A 23,942-nucleotide genomic window follows, 5' to 3' on the forward strand; every position below is an offset into this window, starting at 1 on the left:
TGTTTATATACACATATATTTATATATATGTTAGTTTATTAATTTTACTGCTTGTCCAGCTTTCAAAACCATATGCCATATACACTTAAAATATATACACTTAAAATACACTGTGTTCACCCGCTTTATTTCCCGAAAATTTAATCTCGTTTCCAGAATCTCACATTCAAATGTCTCTAACGGAAAGAAGGAGATTAAGTAGCCTATAATAATTATAAATGCTATACAAAAATTGTGTTCGTGTCAATATAAATATTAGGCTATTTTAACATTGTAGCTACTGTCAGCAGAGAAAAAAAAAATGCCACAGAAAAAAAACATGAAATATAAATAACATAAATTAAATAGGACAAAGCCTATCACTCAAATTTCTAAGCAACATAAACGAAAATCATTGCCCTACTGACAAATGAAGTAGACTATTTTCTGCCAAACAATTTCAAACATCCTTGCAAAAAAAGAATGTTGTTGACTGACAATGGTTTCAGTACCAAACAGCTCCTCAGAGCTAGGTGTACAGGTGGTCAGAATTAAGTGCGGATACGCTGTCAAAAGAAATCGGGAGTGGGCTATTGTCAGTCAGACCGCCTGCTCCGTCCAAAGTACACCAGAGTTCCGACCGCAACCGTCTTTTGACGCGCGAATGGACACAAAGTGGTCAAGCGTACAACTAGACGCGGCAACTAGTTTCCTTTCCCTGCCATATGGTCTATAATTATTATTAGTGGTTTTCTTTTAGCATAACTAGTTTCTCTTGAGAACTGTAGTCTGTGTCTGTGTGAGAGAATGTTGTAAATAGTGTAGTCCCAGTGGGACTAAATTTGAGTTTTGTGCTTATTTGTGAATCTGTACAGCATGAGGATAAACTCAATCTTGTGCTCTGGACATGCCCAGATAATTACATTGTAAATACTAGCAGTGCTTGATATTCCTTGTGCATTCTGTTTTCTTAATCCCCTAACGTAAGTATTAACAACATGGTCTCATTGTTTATATGTAGGTATTAGTACATAACATTTACAAAAAAGTATATATATATATTTTTTTTGTATGTATGGATAGATTCTGAAATGTACAATATGGACATATTGACAGCATCTAAAACATAAACATTATGTATTTACAGCTATATAAATGTAAGATACTTACAAATCATTCATAACAGAAATGTAACGATTTGGGTGGCTGTAATAATTGCACGCCACAGAAAATTCAATAAAGTCTTTTCTTTGGAAAACACGCATGAGAATACAGGAATAAGACTCAGGAAACAACCACTTCAACATAAACAACACAAAACAATAAACAGAGGAAACTACAGGTTTAAACACAAAGACAGAGTAATCAACAAAACTGAGAACAGGCGAGGAACAAATAAGTAACTATGGAAACTAATAATGACCAGGAACACAAGGAAAATGGTAACAAGGGAAAATGAAACCAAAACACAATAAAAACTAAACTTGAACATAACTCTAACAATAAATATGTTGATGCATTTTTTTAAACCTTTTTATAGATACATTTTGATCTGTTAATCCTACCCCCACCTAAACATAACCAGAAGAATACATAAAACGTAACGGGCAAAAAAAACTTGCCTTAAAAAATATTTTTGAGCCGCTAATCCTACTCCTACCTCTAAAACTAATCTTAAACATTTCTTAAAAATATATACAATATAAAGAAAAACGTATCAAACAGGCATGTGTAATCACAATAATTAATTCATTGTGAAAATATCAAAAAGCAGAATGTTTTGCATTCTCAGTTTCCTTTCAGTTTGGTCACGTTCGACGTGAGTCGGACGTACCGTACTGATTGGGATCGCTTTGAGAGACCAATCTACTTCGAGTGTAGCAAAACGAGCCAATGCACATTGGCATGCGATAATTGCATCAGCTGCTCTGCGTCCCAGCGTGAGCATATAATGACCAGCAGGTGCATCGCATATTTGCTTTTCGCTTCAGAGCCGAGCGGTTGTACTGATCCTGCTCTGCAATTTATCTGAGAGTGTTTTAACTTTAAAAAAGAAGAAAACAAGTCTGCTTCTTCGGGAGAACGCCTCTTCAAAGCTGGTGTTGGATTACAGCGAAAGACAGCGCTGGCCGCGATCTCACAGAGAGCAAAACAGCTGTTTTCACAGCTCGAACGTTGCGCCTTGTGTAGTTAATGACCATATGCTTGGCACCAGAGAGAGCAGTTTTTCTCTCTGAAAAAAAATCAAACAAATGAGAACTGCTCTCTCATTTGAAGCAGGTAGCACATCGGGGAAAGCTCTTGTTTACCACAGCCTGCTTCTGAACCTGCTTCAGAGAAGAGGCAGTCTGCAGTAGCACAGCTGCCCTCAACGATGGGGCAGCTGTGCTACTGCAGACTGCCTCTTCTCTGCATGTGATGGCCACCCTGTAAGTACAGTCGAAGGCCAAAACACTCATAATGCACAAGGGTAGTTCTGAGTCGGGGTTGAGCTGTGCATGGTGACTAACCATGATTAAAGTCACAGTGCTGGCCCTTGGCCAGACGATGTCCACCCTGGTGGTCCAGAAGCGCCCCCTGGCTAAACCTTGCAGAGGTGCGAGACATCGCCAAAGTTCGCTTTCTCGATGCTCCCATCTCACAAGGTAGCCTTTTTGGCGACACTGTTAGAGACTGTGCCGAGTGGTTCTCCGCAGTTCAGAAGCAGCACCAGAGAGCAGGGCCAGAGTGCCCCTAGATCAAGTGTCCATCCACAGATGCCTCCAACACTGGCTGGAGCTGGAGAGCCACGTACAACGGGCGCTCAGTTGTGGGGATCTGGACGGGCCTCCAACTGCATTGGCACATCAACTGCCTCAAATTACTAGCAGTACACCTTGTTCTGAGCCGCCTCAAGACGCCGCTCCTGGGCAAGCATGTGCTGGTCCATACAGACAACACTTCGACCGTTGCGTACATCAACCATCAAGGTGGTCTATGCTCCCCTCGCATTTCACAACTCGCCCACCATCTCCTCCTGTGGAGTCAGAAGCATCTGAGGTCGCTTCATGCCACTTATTCCCCGGCCTGCTCAATCGTGCTCACGACAGCCTTTGGCCCCGGGAGAGTGGACAATCCATCCCTAGGCGGTCCAGCTGATATGGGACCGCTTCGGGGACCCTTGGCACGGCTGCACTGGCACACAACTGGCCCCGGAGCCTACGCAACTCTGTGCAGGGAGGAAGAGGAGAAGGTCTTGCTAGTTGCCTCTTATTGGCCCAACCAGACCTGGTTCCCCAAACTGATGCTCCTCTCGACAGCTCCTCCCTGACCCATTCCTCTCAGGGAGGACCTCCTCCCTCTGGGACGGGGCACCATGTGGTAAATTTCTGGAAACTCCATGTCTGGTGAACGCGGAGGTTCTAGGTGATCTACCACAAGCTGTTGTAGACACCATCACTTCTGCAAGAGCACCCTCTACAAGGCATGCTTACGCTCTGAAGTGGAACCTGTTCGTTGAGGAAGACCCCTAAAGATATTTAATCGGTACCGTGCTATCCTTTCTGCAAGAGGGGTTGGAGCGAAGGCTGTCTCCCTCCACCCTCAAAGTGTATGTTGCCTCTATTGCCGCACATCACGATGCAGTTGATGGAAAATCTGTGGGGAAGCACGACCTGATCATCAGGTTCCTGAGGGGCGCGAGAAGACTGAATCCGTCTCGCCCCCCTCTATTCCCTCTTGGTACCTATCTCTGGTGCTGACGGAACTGCAGAGACCTCCCCTTGACCCCCCCCCCCCCCCCCCCCCCCCCAGTTCTGTCTATAAAAACAGTTCTCCTGCTTGCTTTGGCTTCTATCAAGAGGGTAGGGGACCTGCACACATTTTCGGCTGACAAATCGTGCCTGGAATTCGGGCCGGCCAACTCTCACGTCATTCTGAGACCAAACCCAGGAGGAGGCAAACCCAGCCCTGGCTTTTCTCGGTCTCGTCCACGCTCTGCCCTGTACGTGGACAGAACGCAAAGCCTCAGGATCTCAGACCAGCTCCTTGTCTGTTACAGAGACTAGCAGAAGGGAAAGGCTATCTCCAAGCAGAGGATGGCCCACTGGATAGTGGAGCCGGTAGCTTCCTGTGTACTCTCTTCTCATAGAAGACAGTCAGCACCGTAGGCCACGCTCGAAGTGTCGGCTTGCTGCGCCGTTCCCCTCCTATGGACTGGACATGTGCGCCATTTTTGCTTCAGTTGAGTTCCCCATTGGCCGAACCCTGTTAAGTTCCTCCACAACTCCTGTGCTAGGCTGGTTCCCATATGTTGTGTTCCCTACGTCGATCCCATATGTGTATTCTTCCACGGTACGGCTCCCTGCGGCGAGCCTGTGTCTTTCCCTTTGCAGAGCCCGCTCTGCTGTCTCTGACCGGTGTTTTCTCCCCCCTGCTATAGGCCGGAGCCACCTCAGTGACATTCCAGCCCGGAAACGCCCAGTCCATATGTGTAACTACCACATGATACCTCCCTAAGGGCAGGATGTGGCTTCCGCAGCGTCTCCCTTTCCACCAAAAGGGCACGCTTTCCCAGTGTTATCCAAGTCTGTCTGAGTGGGTCATGCAGAACAGCAGTCGACTTCCCTGGCCTAAGCCCTGTCCCATCTCCGCCTCAATAAATGTGGGGGGATCAGGAGGCTTTCGCTAGGCACTGGAAGGTGGCAGCACTAGGTGGCATGTTAATTGGGATCCCAATCAGTACGGTACGTCCGACTCAATTCGACCGTGACCGAACTGAATGGTTACGTATGTAACCCTTGTTCCCTGAAGGAGGGAATGGAGACGTGAGTCCCGTTGCCACCATTGCTGGACCACCGCTGACCCTGGGCTTCGCTCAGCTCCCCAGTGGAAAAACAAATATGCAATGCACCTGCTGCTCATTATATGCTTGCACTGCGAGGCAGAGCAGCTGATGCAATTATCGCATGCCAATGTGCATTGGCTAGTTTTGTTACACTTAAAGTAGATTGGTCTCTCAAAGCGATCCCAATCAGTACGGTACAGTGACTTGTAAACTACTACATTTGACATTTGCATCACATAAGCAGGTTCATATGTATGACTTTTCTGACATAGTAAACTTGCTCGGTAGCTCACCTGGCACAGCATTGTGTGTTATAGTGTTTCTTGAGTAAAGAAAATGCTGTACCATTTTTAAAAGGTAATTTACCCTTGCATTGCAAACAAACAGACACAGTCCAAAATGTGTGCGGCACTTCATTCAAGATTAGTTTGGGGTGCAGTTATGAGGTTTTAGCGGCACACTCACGCTGTTGTTGTTTCATTCAGACATTATGGACCATGGCAAGCAGACATTGGGACAAAAGGAGGATTAAAACGAGGATCAATTATCGGCGTGCCATTTTCGAGATGCCGAGAGTTTAGCGCCAAACTTCGACTTGACAGAGACACCGCTCTTACATGCGCTTTATTAGACAGGTGAGCAAATGTACATAAAACGAATCAGTGTTGTATAGCTCAACATGATGAAATGTTAGAATATGATCAGTATAATATTCTAATGTTGATCTAGCTTACTGCTAATCACAAACAGCCAACAAACTAACACATAGAATAACATTATAACTTTCAGCACACTCAAATGCAGTTTATTATGATAGTGTAGAACAAGTGAAACAGCGCTGGGTTTCCTCACAATTTTAATTCATTAAATAAACTGACTTGTATGAGTAACTAATTCAGCACTTGCAGGTAGTTCGGTAGAATGAAATGTCCTCATTCCTATATATCCCCCGGGACTCGTATGTGGCGCTGATATCTGTCTCTCATTAGCAATCGCGCCCTGCTTCATACCACAGTCATGTTAAAAAACATGAATGTATTCACTCATCCATAAACATTATTTCCCCATAAACATAGATCAATCAGCATGAATACAAGTTCCATGATTCCACGCTCGTTCACTTCGTCATCAATCTACACCTTTGTTATTGTTGACAATGAACCCCTGACACCTGCAAGTATTTACAGTACCTATTTAAAACTGCCTTTTAACTATAGGGATTATCTATTCTTGTATGTAGCCGACTGCAAACAAGATGCAGCTCTCATGTGGTGTTTAATTTCCATAGAACTAAAGCCTAAAACCTGAAATTGCAACCATATTCCAGTGCTGCTCTGTAAACACTGATATTTCCTTGAGGAAATGCAATTCTAGTTAATTAACTAGGCTGAATCAAGAGTCCAATTCAAACACATTAATTAATAGCATTAGTTCCAGACTACTAAACTGCTAACATTTTACCGCAGCATCTCTGTTTAGTTCCTCAGTGTGCATCATAATTATAGGGGTTCTTTTTCTTTTCAAATTGCTTGGAAAATGTTTAAGTTGTATAAAGGCCAGACTATAGACTATAAAAACACAACTATACTGTATAGACATTGTAACTATTGTAGGGCTCTTTATTTATAATGATAAAACAGGTAAAACAGAGCTGGACCATTTTTTTCAGCCTTGAGCCCTTGGGCAATGCAAGTCATTGTTATGGACCTGAGAGGTTATGCACTCTTCTGAAAGTAGAAAGTATATGTGCTGTACTCCATGAGGCACACAGCTCTGTGTCGTTTCTATTAGTCACTGTGCTTTAAGACCCATGTAGAACCAGTCATCTTGGGCATGTAAAGAAGTAAATACCATCAGCGATTTCACCAGGAATAGCTTTTTGTCTTCTTGAACATGTCTTAAGAATGGTTCAGAGGTCTGAGTGATTTATGAGTAGAGTGTGTGTTTCTATGGATGATTCAATCCTTTCTTGTGTAACAATAGTTACAATGTTTGTTTTGTTGTTGTCCCCCTGATATTCCATTTTAGCCTATGCTTTTTATCCATATAATCTAGTACAATGAGTCAAGTCAAGTCACCTTCATTTATATAGCGCTTTTAACAAAAAAGCAGCTTTACTGTGATAATAGGAAATTAAAGTAACATAGATTGTTTTGGCTTTACAGCAGCTCTAGAATAATATTATTGTCCAGCTAAAGTTAGTTTTGATTGATTCACTTCCGTCGCAACGATCATTAATTATTAACTGAGGGGCCGCTAACACGACGCCGTTCTAACAGAAAACCCTTAAAGGGATAGTTCACCCAAAAATGAAAATGCTGTCATCATTTACTCTTCCTCAAGTTGTTCCAAACCTGTATGACTTTCTTTCTTCTGCTGAACACAAAAGAAGATATTTTAAAGAAGGTTGGTAATTAAACAGTTGCTGGGTGAACTATCCCTTTAAGTTCTCTCTGCGCAAACTTTAAAAATGTGAACCTGTGAGAATGCTGATGGCGTGCACATGCATATTACGTGTTTAGTCCATAGGTATGCGCATTTGAATATATATGTGCACAGGCATGTAGTCCTTCTTTACAAACCAACCCTCAACAAACTACTTGTCTGGCCTTAAAATTTATAATACAGAATTTTTATCACTTCCGCGTAGCCACGTGGACCGTAATTATCCCGATAACGTTTTATCTGTACAGAGGTAAAGGGAAGGGAAGGAGGCCTTCACAGGGGAGAGACCAGTTGACACTTCAGGACTGCGTTGTCGTCGTGTGCAGGCACAGGTCCTTCATCAGATCTGGATATGGCCTTGATCCGTACTGCGGTAAACCTCGGGATAAACAGAGAGACTAATATTAGCGTAGACGCCATTCTTCTTATGATGTAACAAGAACATCAGGATTTATGGGCAGTGTTCCCGGTTCCAGCTGACCTAATCTATGCAGCCTAACATTGAATTATAGAAGTCTATAATGTGTTATGTGTATGCTAGGTCAAAGGTATGTGTTTTTAGTCTAGAATTGAGCTAACAGAGTGTGTCTGCTTCCCGGACAATGTTAGGAAGACTGTTCCAAAGTTTTGGTGCTAAATAGAAAAAGGATCTACCGCCAGCAGTCGATTTTGATATTCTAGGTATTATCAACTGGCTGGAATTTTTAGTTCGCAATAGACGTGAAGGACTATAATGCATTAAGAGCTCACTCAAGTACTGCGAAGCTAAACCATTTTGTTATTTGTAAGTAACCAGCAAATATTTAAAATGTATACTATGTTTTTTAGGGAGCCAATGTACTGTTGACAGAATGGGGCTAATATGGTCATAATTCCTGGTTCTGGTAAGAACTCTAGCTGCTGCGTTTTGAACCAGCTGTAGTTTGTTTATTAAGCATATAATGAGTGTAGGGACAGTGACCTTGGATAAAGTGCTCATCTCGCAGGCATGATGTTGATATAGCGGCGTTATGATGTCACTGACTGTTTGTGCTTGTACTTGTTGGTGAACTTGCAACCTTTTACTTCACCCACATCATTAACTATTACTGTACGAATCACCTTTAGATTTTTGCATTTGAAATCTAGGCTGAATTTACAGAGATAGTTAATGGAGCCTTTTTAAGACACTCTAAGGCTCAATCCCAATTCTATTTTATACCCCTTCGCCTACCCCTAACCCTTCGCCTACCCCTTACCCTTGCCCCTTGAAACAGAGTGGCAAGGCGTAGGGGTGAAAATATTCCCCTAAGAAATGGGACACCACTACTACACCGTTACACGTCATTATACGTCGTCGCTAGCGCCTACGTCACAGGAGATGTTTATCACAAACTTCCAAGATGCCGTCGTCAGCTGTAGTCTTGCGTGAGTTACAGCTATTTTTTTGCATTTTTCTTCTGAAGTTCGCAGAAAACAACGGAGATGACGATATCTTCGACGCCTAATGCTGTGTTCACACCAAACGCGAATAGAGCATCTGGCGCGAGTGATTTCAATGTTAAGACGCGTTTACACGCGTCTGGAGGTCTTGTGGTGCGAATGAGGCGTTTAGCGCGGCGCGGTGGACGCGAATTCGCCTCATTCGCTTCACTTCAAACTTTTGCTTTTTACACGCGTCATATTGTTAACGAACTTTAGCGATTTTTTTGCAACCGTTTCTTTGAAGAACATGACTGTAAATATGAACACAAGATTGAATGTGACATAAAGAAAATGATTATTGGCTGTCATATTGCCTCTGTAGCCGGTGTATGCAGGTACATTTCTCATACCCCTTCGTTTGAAGTGTGATCCCGAAAAATCTTCGTTTCAAGGGCTATCTGGCCCTTCCCCCTACCCCTACCCCTCCAACCAAAAGAGAATCGAGACAACCCTACCCCTTCACGGGAACGCGGAAAACGGAGGGGTAGGGCCAAGGGGTGAATTGGGATTGAGCCTAAATTAATAGTTCCCTTTGTATGTTAATAGTTGAATAGTTGATTATTTTAATAGTTGAAAATGAATAGTCGAATATTGAATAGCTGAATATGAATAGTTCCCTTAAATTTAAATTTTTTGTAAAAAGTGATAGTGACATGTGAAGGCCAAGTATGGTAACCCATACTCGGAATTTGTCCTCTGCATTTAACCCATCCAAGTTAGTGCACACACATTAGGAGTAGTGAGTAGTGAACACACACACTGTAAACCGTGATACACACACTTGGAGCTATGGGCAGCCATTATGTTGTGGCGCCAGGGGAGCGATTGGGGGTTAGGTGCCTTGTTCAAGGGCACCTAAGTCATTTCCTGCTGGTACTGGAATTGAACCAGCAACCTTTGGGTTACCAGTCACACTCGCTAACCATTAGCTTACGACTGCTCCAAATCATAATTTGATCATCATTTACTGTCTTTTGTCTGTGAAACACAAAAGAGATATTTAGCAAAATGTTCAGGCTGCTCTCTTTACAGTGAAAGTGAACAGGCTCCAAAATAGACAAAAAGCATCACAAATGTAGTCCATATGACGTCCATGTAGTGTATCTAAATAATAATAATAATGATAATTTAGGTCATATTAACTATTTTTTGTGTTTTATTAATGTTATTGCTGCAGGCCAACACTGAGTCATGTCATTTACAGGAGATTTGCTCGGAAGGATAGAAGAAGATAAGTAGTGGATCTGCCATTGCATACAAAGATTAGAACAAAAACCAAAATAAAAATTATGGAGAATATGGCTCTGTCCCAAATGGCACTCGCGATCTTCCTACGAGTTTGCACTTTCATGACGTAATGCCGCTTTGACTGTCGGTAAAAAGTCTGCTGCAGAGCTCGCTTCAGTGCGGACTCGCCAAAAGTGTGCATCGAGGGCACATATCGACTGCAAAGGGGTCGCTCACGAGCACCCTTCTGAAACCTAAAATGACAAATGGGATACCCTACAGTCTCATGGACTTAACAGACATGCACACGCAGTGTCACATCCTCAGTTACCAGTCTACTATCACCTCTCCACACTACACTTCCCAGAATCCTCCCTGCTCACCACCTGCACACACTCCAGCAACTACCCTTGTTAACTCACCCTATATCAGCTGTCACCATCCACACCACACTTGTTTGGTGTCATTGCTCAACCCTGAACTACTACCTGACCTTCAACCCTGAACTTTTTTTTTTTCTTTTTTTTTTTGAAGGTGGAGCAAGAAATTAAATTTCATAGATTGCTTGCCTTGTGACTGCCTTCATTTAGGCTTAAGCCCTTGACAGCCCAGATATTATTGATACAGTTTCATATCTCAAAGATCAGGGTTCAACTTCAAACCACAGAGGAAAAGAGCATCGTGTCCTTCATCAATGCATGGTAAAAATAAAAGAAAGAAAAAAGATTGCTTCATTCATTTGTCAACTTTTTTTCAGAGGATAAATAAGAACAGAAGCAATTGAGATACAGTATAAGTATATAGTTATAAAGCCAATAAAGTTTAAGTTCATATTAAAATATCTTACATTACAAAACATTACATTACAATCGGAGCAGGTTGAGACATTCTTGAGATTTCTTATGAAACTGATGTGGACACAGGAAAAACTTGAAAAACAGAATAATCAGAGTGTTTTTTTTTTGTTTGTTTGTTTTTTTATGGGTTCTCATGAGCATTAGTAGGCGTTTCATATCCTGAAAGTTCAAGGATAGGCATAAGCTGTTTGTTGGACAGAGGGAGAGAAAAAGAGTGCTGTGATGGAAACTGTGGTCGCTGAGTGAGAAACAGAAGGGATTGTTCATGAAATGTTTGTGAGATCTCACCCTGCCTGAGAGCCATTTAATGCGTCGTCTGTAAAGTGTGATTTTTTTTTAGAACACAGATGCTTTTCAAATGTTCTTCAGCTTGAGTGTTACAACACCTTCAGAGGACAAGTCTCACCCAGGCTGTTAATACGCTCTTCTTCGTGGGTGCAGAGGCCATGTCAAAGTGTTTTAGGTCAGCTAATGTCAGTGGGATAACAGATGTGATGCTACTAATTCTGGGCAATAATCTACACTGGGATCAGTGTGACAGAATGCATACATTTATCAAGCTCATTAGATGTACTGACAGATGTTTGAAATGAAAGGATATTTGGGGAGGTTTTCATGATTTATAATGACTTGTAGTCAAGCAGAGCACAGCAGTATAGAGAACATTAAGCTGTCGATGGAAAGCTTAAAGACAGAAAAAAAGAGGAGAGGCAAAGAGAGAGAGCAATAAAAAAGACAATAAAAGATCATGTTTGAACATAATGTTATTTTATAAATGGTAAGCATATCATTTATGTGTGTTTTCCCAGGTTGTGCTGTTGTTATCCCCTTAATTGACCATTTTACTGATTTCATTCTAGGGCTACAGGGTATGTAGCGGCACTGAAGTGAACCGCGCATATATGGGTCTATCACAGGGTTCAGCAGCCTGGATGCTGACAGATTTTGTTCAGACTACACGATATCAGCACGATTTTGACTAGGGTGTTGTAGTGATTCGTAAATGACAATGGGCATCAGGACGCAAGGATCAATCGTTTCATCTCTTATATTGTGTCATAGTGGATGACAACCGACACCACGCCTGCAACCCTTCACAACAGAAAGACTAGCATGTTTATTTTTTTTATTCGGTCCTCTACAATGGGTTCCCGTCACATCTGTGAAGTTGACTAATAGGAGCATAGAAGCTCTTCCATACACTGCTTTTTTTAAATGAGAGAGAGAGCTGTTAGGTGGAATTATGCAATGGAGCAAAGGTTCGTGGAGCTATGCAACTATACTCCTGCCTTTATGATCTTCCTCAAGGGACTACCACGACAGAGTGAAAAAAGATAAATGCTGGCAAGCAAACGTGGAGGTGCTTCAGCAACCCGGTTTATGCTCTTGTTTCCGGAAGTCAGTCACTAGTTCTGCCTTTAATGACATCACACACGTCATAAAGACGGCAAGCAATGATTGGTCAGGAAGCAACTTGTAGTCTGACATGTTTCTTTTCCATGACACACGAATAATTTAGGAGTCAAAATCGCATAATCTGACACAGTGACTATCGTAACATACAAAAATATTGTGTAGTCTGACTCTGAAGACAGATTTGTGAGATTTATTTAATCTGAACAGTTCTGGCATTTGTTTGGTTGTATTTTATTGTTATTATTTAAGAATAATAATTGGGACCAATTGGGGGTCAGGTACATGCTCAAGGGCACCTTGGTTGTGGGTAATGAGCGTGGAAGAGAACACTGTTCATTCTCTCCCCTCACCTATATTTCCTGCCGGTACTGAGACTCAAACTTGCAACTTTCGGGTTACAAGTCAGACTCTCTAACCATTAGGCCACAACTTCCCACAGTATATATTGTATTACCACAATATAGTATATATTGAAGGGCGCATTTAAAGTATTTATGTTTTAGTTTTATCTGGCCAAATTTGCTGGCAAAAAGTCTGACAAAAGTCACTAAATGTCGCTAGATGACGGCATACGTCAATTAGCATATTCGTGACGTCATCGCATCATACTTGCGTCCTGCCTGCCTAATGTGTTTTCTCTCTAAATTAATGCTCTCACATACTCTATTTAATATAATATAGCCGAATGTCAAATAAAGCTGTTATCATTTCCTATATATATTTTTTGTCAGACAAGAACAAGTAGCTATGATATAGTGAATGACTACATTTTTTATAGGCCTATGTGGAAAATTATCTGAATTGAGAGTGTTCGGGAACCGGATGAACTAAAGCTCTGTGACAGTGAGTATTACAAGTAATAAGCACAAGAAAAGAAAGGAAATTAAAATGTTCAAACAAAATTCTTTAAATATAAAACAAAAGAAAAACAGATAAGTGATAAGTCCATGGAACAACACTGCTCATTCACGTCTGTCAACAGCCGTGCGCTCAACAGATGAACGTGCTGCTGCTCCTCTCACTGAACAGGGTAGACACAGCTAGAGAGAGTGACGGCAAGGAGAAAGCAAGACCTCGCGCTTGCAGGACAGTAGGCTACTGGCAGCATTTGGAAGTAACTGAGGTTTGTCCAAAAAGTCGCTAGTCGTTTTTTTGAAAAAATGTCACTAAAGGGGACTGAAAAGTCGCTAAAAATAGTGACAAAGTCGCTAAGTTGGCAACACTGAATATGGCTGCTGTAGCATCATCCAGGTGGATGCTGCACATTGGTGGTGGTTGAGGAGATCCCCCCTTCCATATGTCAAGTATGGAGGCAGAATAGTCTCAATTATAATTCACGCAAAAAAACATGATTCACACATGCGTAGACAATTTCACATGCATGAAACCTAATTCACGTACACACAAAAAAAATCCACGTGCGTGAAAAAAATATATATTCACAAAAAGCATTTCACATGCGCAAAATAAAATTATATATTCATAAATTACATTTCACAAATGCAAAACACAATTCGTAGAAATACAACTGTGCACAAAAACCTTTGAATGTTTGAAATGTACGAGTTTATCCTTGAATGCGAATGTACAAATCGTCATTCACGTGTGAATCGCCTTGGATTTGTGTGTGTGTGTTTTTGAGACTTTCCTGGCAGCGAACTCCTCCTACACAGAGCAGTCGTACTCTTTAGCCAATCAGATTTAAGCTTATCAATCGACCAATCGGTATCACGTGAGGGCGGGCCTACCGGCATGTTACGTCATCAGCTTTCGACCAAGAACCGGTTCGTGGCTGAGCAGAGGTATGTGCATTGCAGTTGATCAGTTCATTTCTGTGTTTACTGAAATTAAAGAGTTCGAGATCAGTTGAAGCAATAGTTTATGAACTGCTGTTTAGTCCACATGTGAACAAACATTTATTTTTAGTATTGATGGATTTTCATGTCCTGTCCACCACACATTCAACTGATGATAATGTATGTAATGAAGTGCATATGGAGACATCTCTTTTGTTTTAAGATGCATATATTATGTAGTATTATTGTTTCAGATTTCCGAGACAGATGATGTATGAAGTTGCAGACAACCAGTACTGTGATCTTACCATTCCTACTGTAATTCTTTCAAAACAGTCATGTTGCAAGCCATCCATTTTGACAGTTGTTTCAACAAGAGGTTGAAAGTGATGCATTGTTACTGTATTCATTTGTCTCCTGCGAACTATATGAACATGCTCTAGGAATAAAGCACTGCTATGCATGCATTATTAAATGTTCTTGTCAGAGTTAAAAAATTCAAATACATAATTACATTTGATGTACACATTTTATTAATTTGAAAGTTTCTGAATCCTTTGGGAATAAAATATATATAAAATGACTTGATCATGATTAATGTTCCTGTTACATATTAAGATCATGAACTGACAATCTTAAGTATGAAGCACAACATTCAGTACAGAGAAATATACGTCTCTTCCAGACTTGTGAGATCCAGTCAGAGTCTTCTTTGCTTTTAAAGTATATATATAAATATAAGTGCAATACATCAAGTGAAAAGTTAACAAATTAATTGTGTTCAATCCAGTCATCAGTAGACCTCTCTGTTAGGACATATCAGATATTGGTCTGATATTTAAAATAGTAAAAACCTATAGTACAAGAGGTGCAGACAGAGGACGTGGGAGATTAAGTGATGGTATTTGAATAATGTTTTCTGAATAATCTTAGTTGCATAATCTTAATTGCCTCTATGTATACCTTTGTCTGATCAGCATAAAATCAGATTTGCCTATTTACTAGGCTAAGTAAAATTAATGCTTCACAACATTGTCCTGTGACACTAAAAATCTTGAGATGACAATACAGCACAAAACATAATGAAATGAATGTTGAATATATTGGAACACTTTACAATAAGGTTAATTAGTTAACATTAGTTAATGTTCACTAACCATGATGCAATACATTTGTCGCTGTGTTTGTAAATCTTTGTTAACGTTAGTTAAAAATACAGCTGTTCATTGGTAGTTCACAGTGCATTAACTAATGTTAACAAGATTTTTATGAGGTAATGTTGAAATTAACATTAACAAAACTGTATACGTGCAGTTCATTATTAGTTCATGTTAACTAATGAAATGTTATTGTAAAGTGTTACCAATTAAGACATTAATTAAAAAAAGTAAAGTATAAAAGAGAACAAAGAAACAACATGAATTAAGATGTGTGTGACTGCTATCCAGATGTCATGCCAAAGGTGAGTAATCCTGAAAAATGCAGGGAAACAACAAGCGTTTAATAATTTACCAACATACACAAATTGCACAAATGGCAAATAAACAATGGATGCTCATTAAAATAGGTCTATTCACTAGTATTTAAAGAACAATCTCGATGAGGCCAGTGCTAAGAGAGCTAGGGTGGGTATTAGATGATTGTTTTGCACTCATTAGCGTGATTGTTGAAGCTGAGAGAGCTGTCTGTACCTGCGGCTAAAATACAACAAAACAAGTATCATTCTTCTTCATTTTTGACACGATATGGGACATCTGATTACCACAGCACTTGCTTACATCAGTTAATAGTTCATAAACTATTGCTTCAACTGATCTCAAACTCTTTAATTTCAGTAAACACTGAAATGAACTGATCAACTGCAATGCACATACCTCTGCTCAGCCACGAACCGGTTCTTGGTCGAAAGCTGATGACGTAACATGCCGGTAGGCCCGCCCTCACGTGATACCGATTGGTTGATTGAAAGCTTAAATCTGATTGGCTAAAGAGTACGACTGCTCTGTGTAGGAGGAGTTCGCTGCCAAGTCTCAAAAACACACACACACAAATCCAAGGCGATTCACACGTGAATGACGATTTGTACATTCGCATTCAAGGATAAACTTGTACATTTCAAACATTCAAAGGTTTTTGTGCACAGTTGTATATCTACGAATTGTGTTTTGCATTTGTGAAATCTTTTTTATGAATATATACTTTTATTTTGCGCATGTGAATTGCTTTTTGTGAATATATTTTTTTTTCACGCATGCAAATTTTTTGTGTGTGTACGTGAATTAGGTTTCATGCATGTGAAATTGTCTACGCATGTGTGAATCATGTTTTTTGCGTGAATTATAATTGAGACTATTCTGCTTCCATAGTCAAGCACTTTGAATACCTAGATAAGCGCTATATAAATGTCACAAATTAATTCATTAATTATCACAACGATGAACCATGATTTGCTACTTACTAGTCAGTCAATTGGGCATTTTCAGTTGGACTTAAAGCTACAACATGTTTGTACCATGCACTTATTTTGATTTTGATATTTAATCTAAATTGGAGTTTTTAGACATCCTATTCCATTTTTGGCATCCTATGATGTCTTGCTGCAAAAGTTCCTATGGAAAAGCTGTTATGTATATTTTAGTTTCTGGTGGCAATAATGTCGGAGCTTTATTGCACAGGTGCTGCGTTTTTTTTAATTTGGCAGATGTCATGTTTAAAGATGGCTGGACACACATCTTTCAAGAGCGTTTTACAATTTTACCTGTGTGTGTGTGTGTGTGTGTGTGTGTGTGTGTGTGTGTGTGTGTGTGTGTGTGTGTGTGTGTGTGTGTGTGTGTGTGTGTGTGTGTGTGTGTGTGTTGTCAGCATGTAGATGGGTTTCTCATCAATCTCAGGGCCCTAAGGGTGAGTTGAAGAGTGCTGTTCTTTCAGTTGTGAAGTGAGGCTTGTGATGTGTGAATATGTATTTGAGTGTCTGGGGAGAGCTGTATGTAATTCCAGTAGTTTTGCATTCCTGAGGAGTGCAAAGATGAACAGCCAAATACACAGACTGCGCAGTAAACAGGAATACACAGAATAACACAGTAAAATAGACAATTATTTCCTCATCTCAATCCTTATCTGTTATAAAAACAATTATATTAATATATTAAAAACAATTATACTAATAATTATTTATATTTATTGTCTAGTTAATATCATTATTTTATTATATTTACATAATTATTAAAAATTATATACCACTTTGCTACTGAATCTCCACATTATATAACTCAGCAAAAAGGTGATAACATTGCTGTTTTGAAGTAATTAAACTAACAGCTTTGTTTCCTTTTTCTATATTGATGATAATAAGAAATGTTTCTTGAACACCAACATTGCTATGACCGTTTCATATTACAGATCTGTGTATCACTGCACAGCACCCTTATTATCCACCCTTAGCATTTTCATCACTGTATATAGAGCATGGAACATGAAAAATAAGTTCCTGATCATGTGTATACTAACTCAAGTTCACACACACAGAATCACTTTTATGTATTTTTGATTTGTACAGGTACCCATGTGCATGTTCCAGAGGTTTTGGACAAGCTATCTCAGGCACTGTATAAAATACTTTGCATTCATGCATATGTGAATACCTCATTTGTACTACAATGTATGTTTGTATGTTTATCTTTATGCTGTTTTGAGTCTGCATGTGAACATTATGTCCTGGACTCTCTATTTGGCCAGTTGAACTGCTCTGTGACTCATTATTGTGCATTCTGCATGTGTGCAAACTACTGCCCTGGGTCTTATGATGCCATACCATGCCATACATACAGTACTATCCAAAGAACATGGGAAGTTTTTGTTATTTTTTACATTAATAATAATATTCTCTTAAAATAGCTTGCCGTCTTTAAAAAACATGATAAACCCCAACATTCCTATCATGATGTTGAATGTAAGGACACGCCTGATGTTTTTGAGATGCTGATCACATCTCAAGGGCACAAAGTTGCTGTCCATTTAACTTTGTGATTTTTCATTTCTCACCTCACCATCTTCTGTGTTGACAGATCAGTATGTGCAAAGTGTGTGCCATCATAATTGTAATTTAAATATTAACACGGTCTGTTTCACCCGCACTATTTGTGAACTTCATTTTCATGCTGGATCGACTTCAGAGGGAAGAACATAAAAGAGTTTTTCAGTGAACATAAATTAACATCTTAACAGAAAAAGATTGTGGGAATGCTCTCTGCTGTAGGCCACGGCTATACATTACGCCAGATATTATAATGTAAATTACTGCAAAAATAATTTCCATTGTGATTAATGAATCTCAAGTCTGCATCCTCTTTCTTAAAGTGGGTCATGAAGATGGGTAACACTCACTGATCTATATAAATGAGTAGATTGTTCAATAGGTTCTGAACTGCCAGCAGGCAGCCAATGGAAGTGTTCAAGCGGCCATCTTACGATTTCCAACCGACATAGGGCATCATTGAATTGCAAGCAAAACAATGACCTAAAATCACCTGATTTGCAGCGTATCAGTCACACATGAATAATTAAAACTTTTTAAGAAATATGTATGAACATTGATACTTCAAACATTATCTGTAATGTTTATGGTCTTTTGGGGCAGGATAAGTGATGTATAGAAATAGTTTAGATGGGTGTGTCTACTACACAATAGATTTCTTTATGTATTTTACAGTAAATACTAAGCATGAACAGATATCTGGGATTATTAGCAGAAATTGATTCGTATATGCATTAAATATTACAATACATACAATTCCCTATTACTAAATTGCACTATATTATATTAAAAAGGTTTACCATCCATCATCTTGCTATGAGCAACAGTATAAATGCTTGGACATAAAGCTTCATGTCTTTAAATCCATTCACAGTCTGCGTCATTGCTCGGAATAAGTTGTGAAGCGTATATTATTTCCTGATGTCTTTTTGTTGACCAACATCCACTTCAGACTCTTGAAGATCTTGGAAACCGTAAAAAAGCCACAGGTCAGCTCGAATTCTATGGCTTTTTACTAGCATGACAGATTGCATTTGAATTAAGTGTTATTTGTATATATATTGTTGAGCTAATTATTCATTTAACCAACATTTAAGTCATTGTCTTTACTGCTTCGAAACACATGCTGTTAATGAAAAGGGTTGAATCATTTACAGTTACTGTACGAATAAAATATTATTATATAACATAACAGGAATACATAACCACCGTGAATAACTGTACTTGACGAATAAAGTTGTATGCAAATGCCTTACAAAGCATAAATCTCTATTCACGTTTCGGAAGAATGGTGTTTCGTCCGAGTTTATTTATTAATATAAAAAAAAAAAAAGATATATATATAAAAAAAAAAAGTAATTGTGTGCACATCCCACCTTCTGGCAGGTGCAGGACAAAAGGAACTTACTAAAGTGAAAAAAATGTAATGTCCGCAACACTGCTTTTAACTGCCATATTTAATAAAAAGGCAACGTTTCGACCCTGCTGGGACTTCTTCAGGCAAATGGTCTTTGCCTTTTGCCTGAAGAAGTCCCAGCAGGATCGAAACGTTGCCTTTTTATTAAATATGGCAGTTAAAAGCAGTGTTGCGGACATTACATTTTTTTCATTTTATTTATTAATATAGCCATATATCTTGCCCATATCAGATCACAAGTTAATATCATTCAGTGTTAACTTAATGGTAGAAAAAAGTAACATTCCATTCCATCTCATTTCGGAATATCTATCCGCTCTTGATGGTCTTGACAATTTCTTCAAGAGAGATGCCTTTTCTACTCCGGATGACCTGGTTTCCTACTATAATGAGGGACTGCATAGTGTGCTTGATACACTTGCACCTTTAAAAACTCAGACTGTCTGTTTTACTCATTATGCAACCTTGGTTTACACCTGAACTGAGACAACTTAAAACTAAGGGAAGTCACTAAAACTAAGGGAACGTTTATCCATTAAAACCGGACATACTGTTCATAAAGAGACAGATCACATGCTCAATTACAAGACTGCTCTCTTAACAGCTAAATCTGATTACTATTCTACTATAATTAGGGCAAATGAAGGGAACACAAGATCTTTGTTTAATACAGTAAATAATATCTTAAGGCCACCTGATACCCTTCCTTCTCACCTATATTCTAGTGATCTATGTAACAAATGTGTGACCTTTTTTAATACCAAAATTGACAATATTTATCAACAATGAACTCAAAATATGGCATGTGATCCGTTGTATCTGCCTTCCCATGATTCTCTTCTTTCCTTATTTTATCATTTTGAACTTCCGACTGTATCATGTCTTATTTGACGATCTAAGTCTTCCACCTGTCAGTTAGATCCACTTCCTACTCACTTGGTCAAAGCCTGTTTATCTTCTCCATCTGGTATAGTAACATTATTCTCACATCAGGTGTTGTTCCTTCATCTTTTATGGTTGCTGTAATAATGTCAAGACCCAAGAAACTGGGCGCTGATCCTAATAATTTTTCCAACATTCGCCCAATTTCCAATCTACCTTTTCTGTCAAAAAATCCTGAAAAAGGTTGTTGCATCTCAGGTTCATGCTCACCTATTAAAAAATAATTAAAAAATAACTGTTAAATATCTAGTAGAGTACAAGATTCAGCTTCTCACTTTTAAAGCTCTTCACAATCTTGCACCCTCATATCTTTCGGTTTTGCTTCATATTTACATCCCCAAGCATACTCTAAGATCTCCTTTATCGCTTTCCTTTGTTGTACCAATCTGTTTGTTTAGTCACCATGGGGTCCTGTCATGAAACAGAAGGAGTCACACAGGTAAAGTAATCAACAGGTTTATTTGCAGAAGTATGTGATTGCAACGATGGAAGCAGGTGAGTAACTGATGAATATGGTGTTCAGGATGGATATCTGGATGAGTAATGGTCTTATTTGTTGCAGGTTTGGAAATGGAGATCGAGGCAGATGACTGAAGACGGATGAAGGAAGCAAATGACTGAAGACAAATCGTTCTGGTAGGTATCGTGCAGGTAAGGAGTCAGGTATGTGTTCTTTGAGGGAACGACGAGACCAGACAATGGTGAACTGTAGTGGGAAGAGTTATATAGTGCTGGATGATGATCAGTGAAGATTGGTGACAGCGATCTCTGTGATTGGGAAGTGTATGCAGGTAAGGGCCAAGGAGGATGATGGGAAATGTAGTGAGGAGGTGGTGACTAGCTGGTGACCATGACAGTAACTCCCCCTCCCGGAAGGCGCGACCTCGCGCCATAGATGGACAAAACTGCTGAGGGAGGGGGGTTCAGGAGGAGGAAGAGGAGCAGTCGGAGGGCTGGCAACAGGAGTGGGCGAAGGCAGGCAGAAATTCAAGGAGTCTACCCGGGGAGGGAGGGCGGGTGTCCTGGAGGCTGACGAGGATGTGGTTAGGAGGGACCAGAGGACTCCAGGACAGAGCCTTCCATTCGGGCGGCCAGGACGGAGTCTGCAGTTCGGGCGGCCAGGGCAGAGCCTTCCGTTCGGCGTGGCCAGGACGGAGTCTGCAGTTCGGTTGGCCAGGGCGGAGCCTTCCATTCGGGTGGCCAGGGCGGAGTCTGCAGTTTGGGTGGCCAGGGTGGATCGGCCATCGTGGCTTTTCCATGGGAGCCCGGCGGCCATCTTGGCCGGAGACAGGGGCTCAGGCGTGAATCTCAGGCTGGACAGGAATGACTTGAAGAAGCTCAGGCTTGACGGGCATGACTTGAAGAAGCTCAGGCTTGACGGGCATGACTTGAAGAAGCTCTGGAGGGGCAGTCTCGACAGGACGAGAGTCTGGAAGGGGTGGTCTCAGCGGGATGAGTCCCTGGAGCTGGCTTGTGGGCTGAAGCAGGCTCAGGAACCGGCGGCGAATTCTCAGGCGTGGCTGACATGGCGTGAACAGTCTCTGGCTCGGCAGGTATGACATGAAGACATTCAGGCGGTGTGGCGAGGAAGATGGCTGTTGATGGTGGTTGAGTGGCGATGTAATCTTTAGCCTCACCCACGGTGAAGGCTGAACCGCTCAACAACAGCACATGATCCAGGTATTGTGTGAATGAACCTGGTTTTGCGGCTGAATTTGGCTGGTGCAGAGGATCGTCCAGTCCAAGCCCGCACAAGTTCTTTAGGACGTCATCTGTCCAGTTGATCTGGTGTGAAATTTCTAGGAACTCTTTCACAGATACTTAGATCGGGCAGCCATCCTGGAAACAGTGTATCAGATGATCAGTTGGGTTTTGATGGATGCGGGAAACGCCCATACTTTAAATTTAGGGTCTGGTCTTCTGTCATGAAACAGAAGGATTCACACAGGTAAAGTAATCAACAGGTTTATTTGCAGAAGTATGTGATCGCAATGATGGAAGCAGGTGAGTAACTGATGAATATGGTGTCCAGAATGGATATCTGGAGGAGTAATGGTCTTATCTGTTGCAGGTTCGGAAATGGAGATTGAGGCAGATGACTGAAGACGGATGAAGGAAGCAGATGACTGATGACTGAAGACAAATTGTTCTGGCAGGTATCATCATGCAGGTATCATCATGCAGGTATCATCATGCAGGTATCATCATGCAGGTATCATCATGCAGGTATCATCATGCAGGTATCATCATGCAGGTATCATCATGCAGGTATCATCATGCAGGTATCATCATGCAGGTATCATCATGCAGGTATCATCATGCAGGTATCATCATGCAGGTATCATCATGCAGGTATCATCATGCAGGTATCATCATGCAGGTATCATCATGCAGGTATCATCATGCAGGTATCATCATGCAGGTATCATCATGCAGGTATCATCATGCAGGTATCATCATGCAGGTATCATCATGCAGGTATCATCATGCAGGTATCATCATGCAGGTATCATCATGCAGGTATCATCATGCAGGTATCATCATGCAGGTATCATCATGCAGGTATCATCATGCAGGTATCATCATGCAGGTATCATCATGCAGGTATCATCATGCAGGTATCATCATGCAGGTATCATCATGCAGGTATCATCATGCAGGTATCATCATGCAGGTAAGTGTTCTTTGAGGGAACAACAAGACCAGACAATGGTGAACTGCAGTGGGAAGAGTTATATAGTGCTGGATGATGATCAGTGAAGATTGGTGACAGGTGACAGCGATCTCTGTGATTGGGAAGTGCATGCAGGTGAGGGCCAGGGAGGATGATGGGAAATGTAGTGAGGAAGTGGTGACTAGCTGGTGACCATGACAGGTCCAGGGCGTTCAGCTGTGCTGCTCCTCAGCTCTGGAATTCTCTTCCACAATATATACAAGAAAGTGATTGTCTGACTAATTTTAAATCACATCTTAAAACGTATCTATTTAAATTAGCTTTCTCTGATCAATTAATTTAAATTATTGAATGTTAAACAGCTGTTATTTTGTTGTATTGCTGTCTTGTTTTATGACTATCACTCAATTGTACGGTGTCCTTGAGTGTCTAGTATTTTTATTGCTTCTTTATTATTCTTATTATTAAAGTGTTTAAATGTTCACTGGTTCCCGCCTCCTTCTTGCCATAACAACATACCTTATATTAATTAATTACATTAATTACATACCAATATATTAGATGATTGTTAAAAACAAGCTGAATGTTTTAAGGCATTTGTGAAGGCAACTCAAAATGATAGGTCAGCCCTAAACATTGCTTAGTTTAATTGAAACTTTCATTTATTCAGTTATTTTTCAAAATATTTTTATTTTTTATTTTTACTTTTTACATTTTTATATATATATTAAAAGTACAAAGTTCATATTTTGCAGGTCATCATTTTCATTTACACATTGGGCAGACACATTTATCCAACGCTGCAAATCGTATTATTAAAGATATAATGCATTCCCTGGGATTCTAACCCATGGCATTGCTAGTGCT

General features: G+C 40.3%; 1 protein-coding gene across 1 annotated transcript in view; it reads left to right on the forward strand.

Annotated features, from left to right (window-relative positions):
- The window catches only part of myripb (myosin VIIA and Rab interacting protein b), a 276,968-nt gene that overhangs the window by 196,517 nt on the left and 56,509 nt on the right, over positions 1-23,942 (forward strand). The window lies entirely within an intron of this gene.

This window comes from Abramis brama, assembly GCF_963993115.1.
Source record: "Abramis brama genome assembly, chromosome: 24".
Taxonomy (NCBI): Eukaryota; Metazoa; Chordata; class Actinopteri; order Cypriniformes; family Leuciscidae; genus Abramis; species Abramis brama.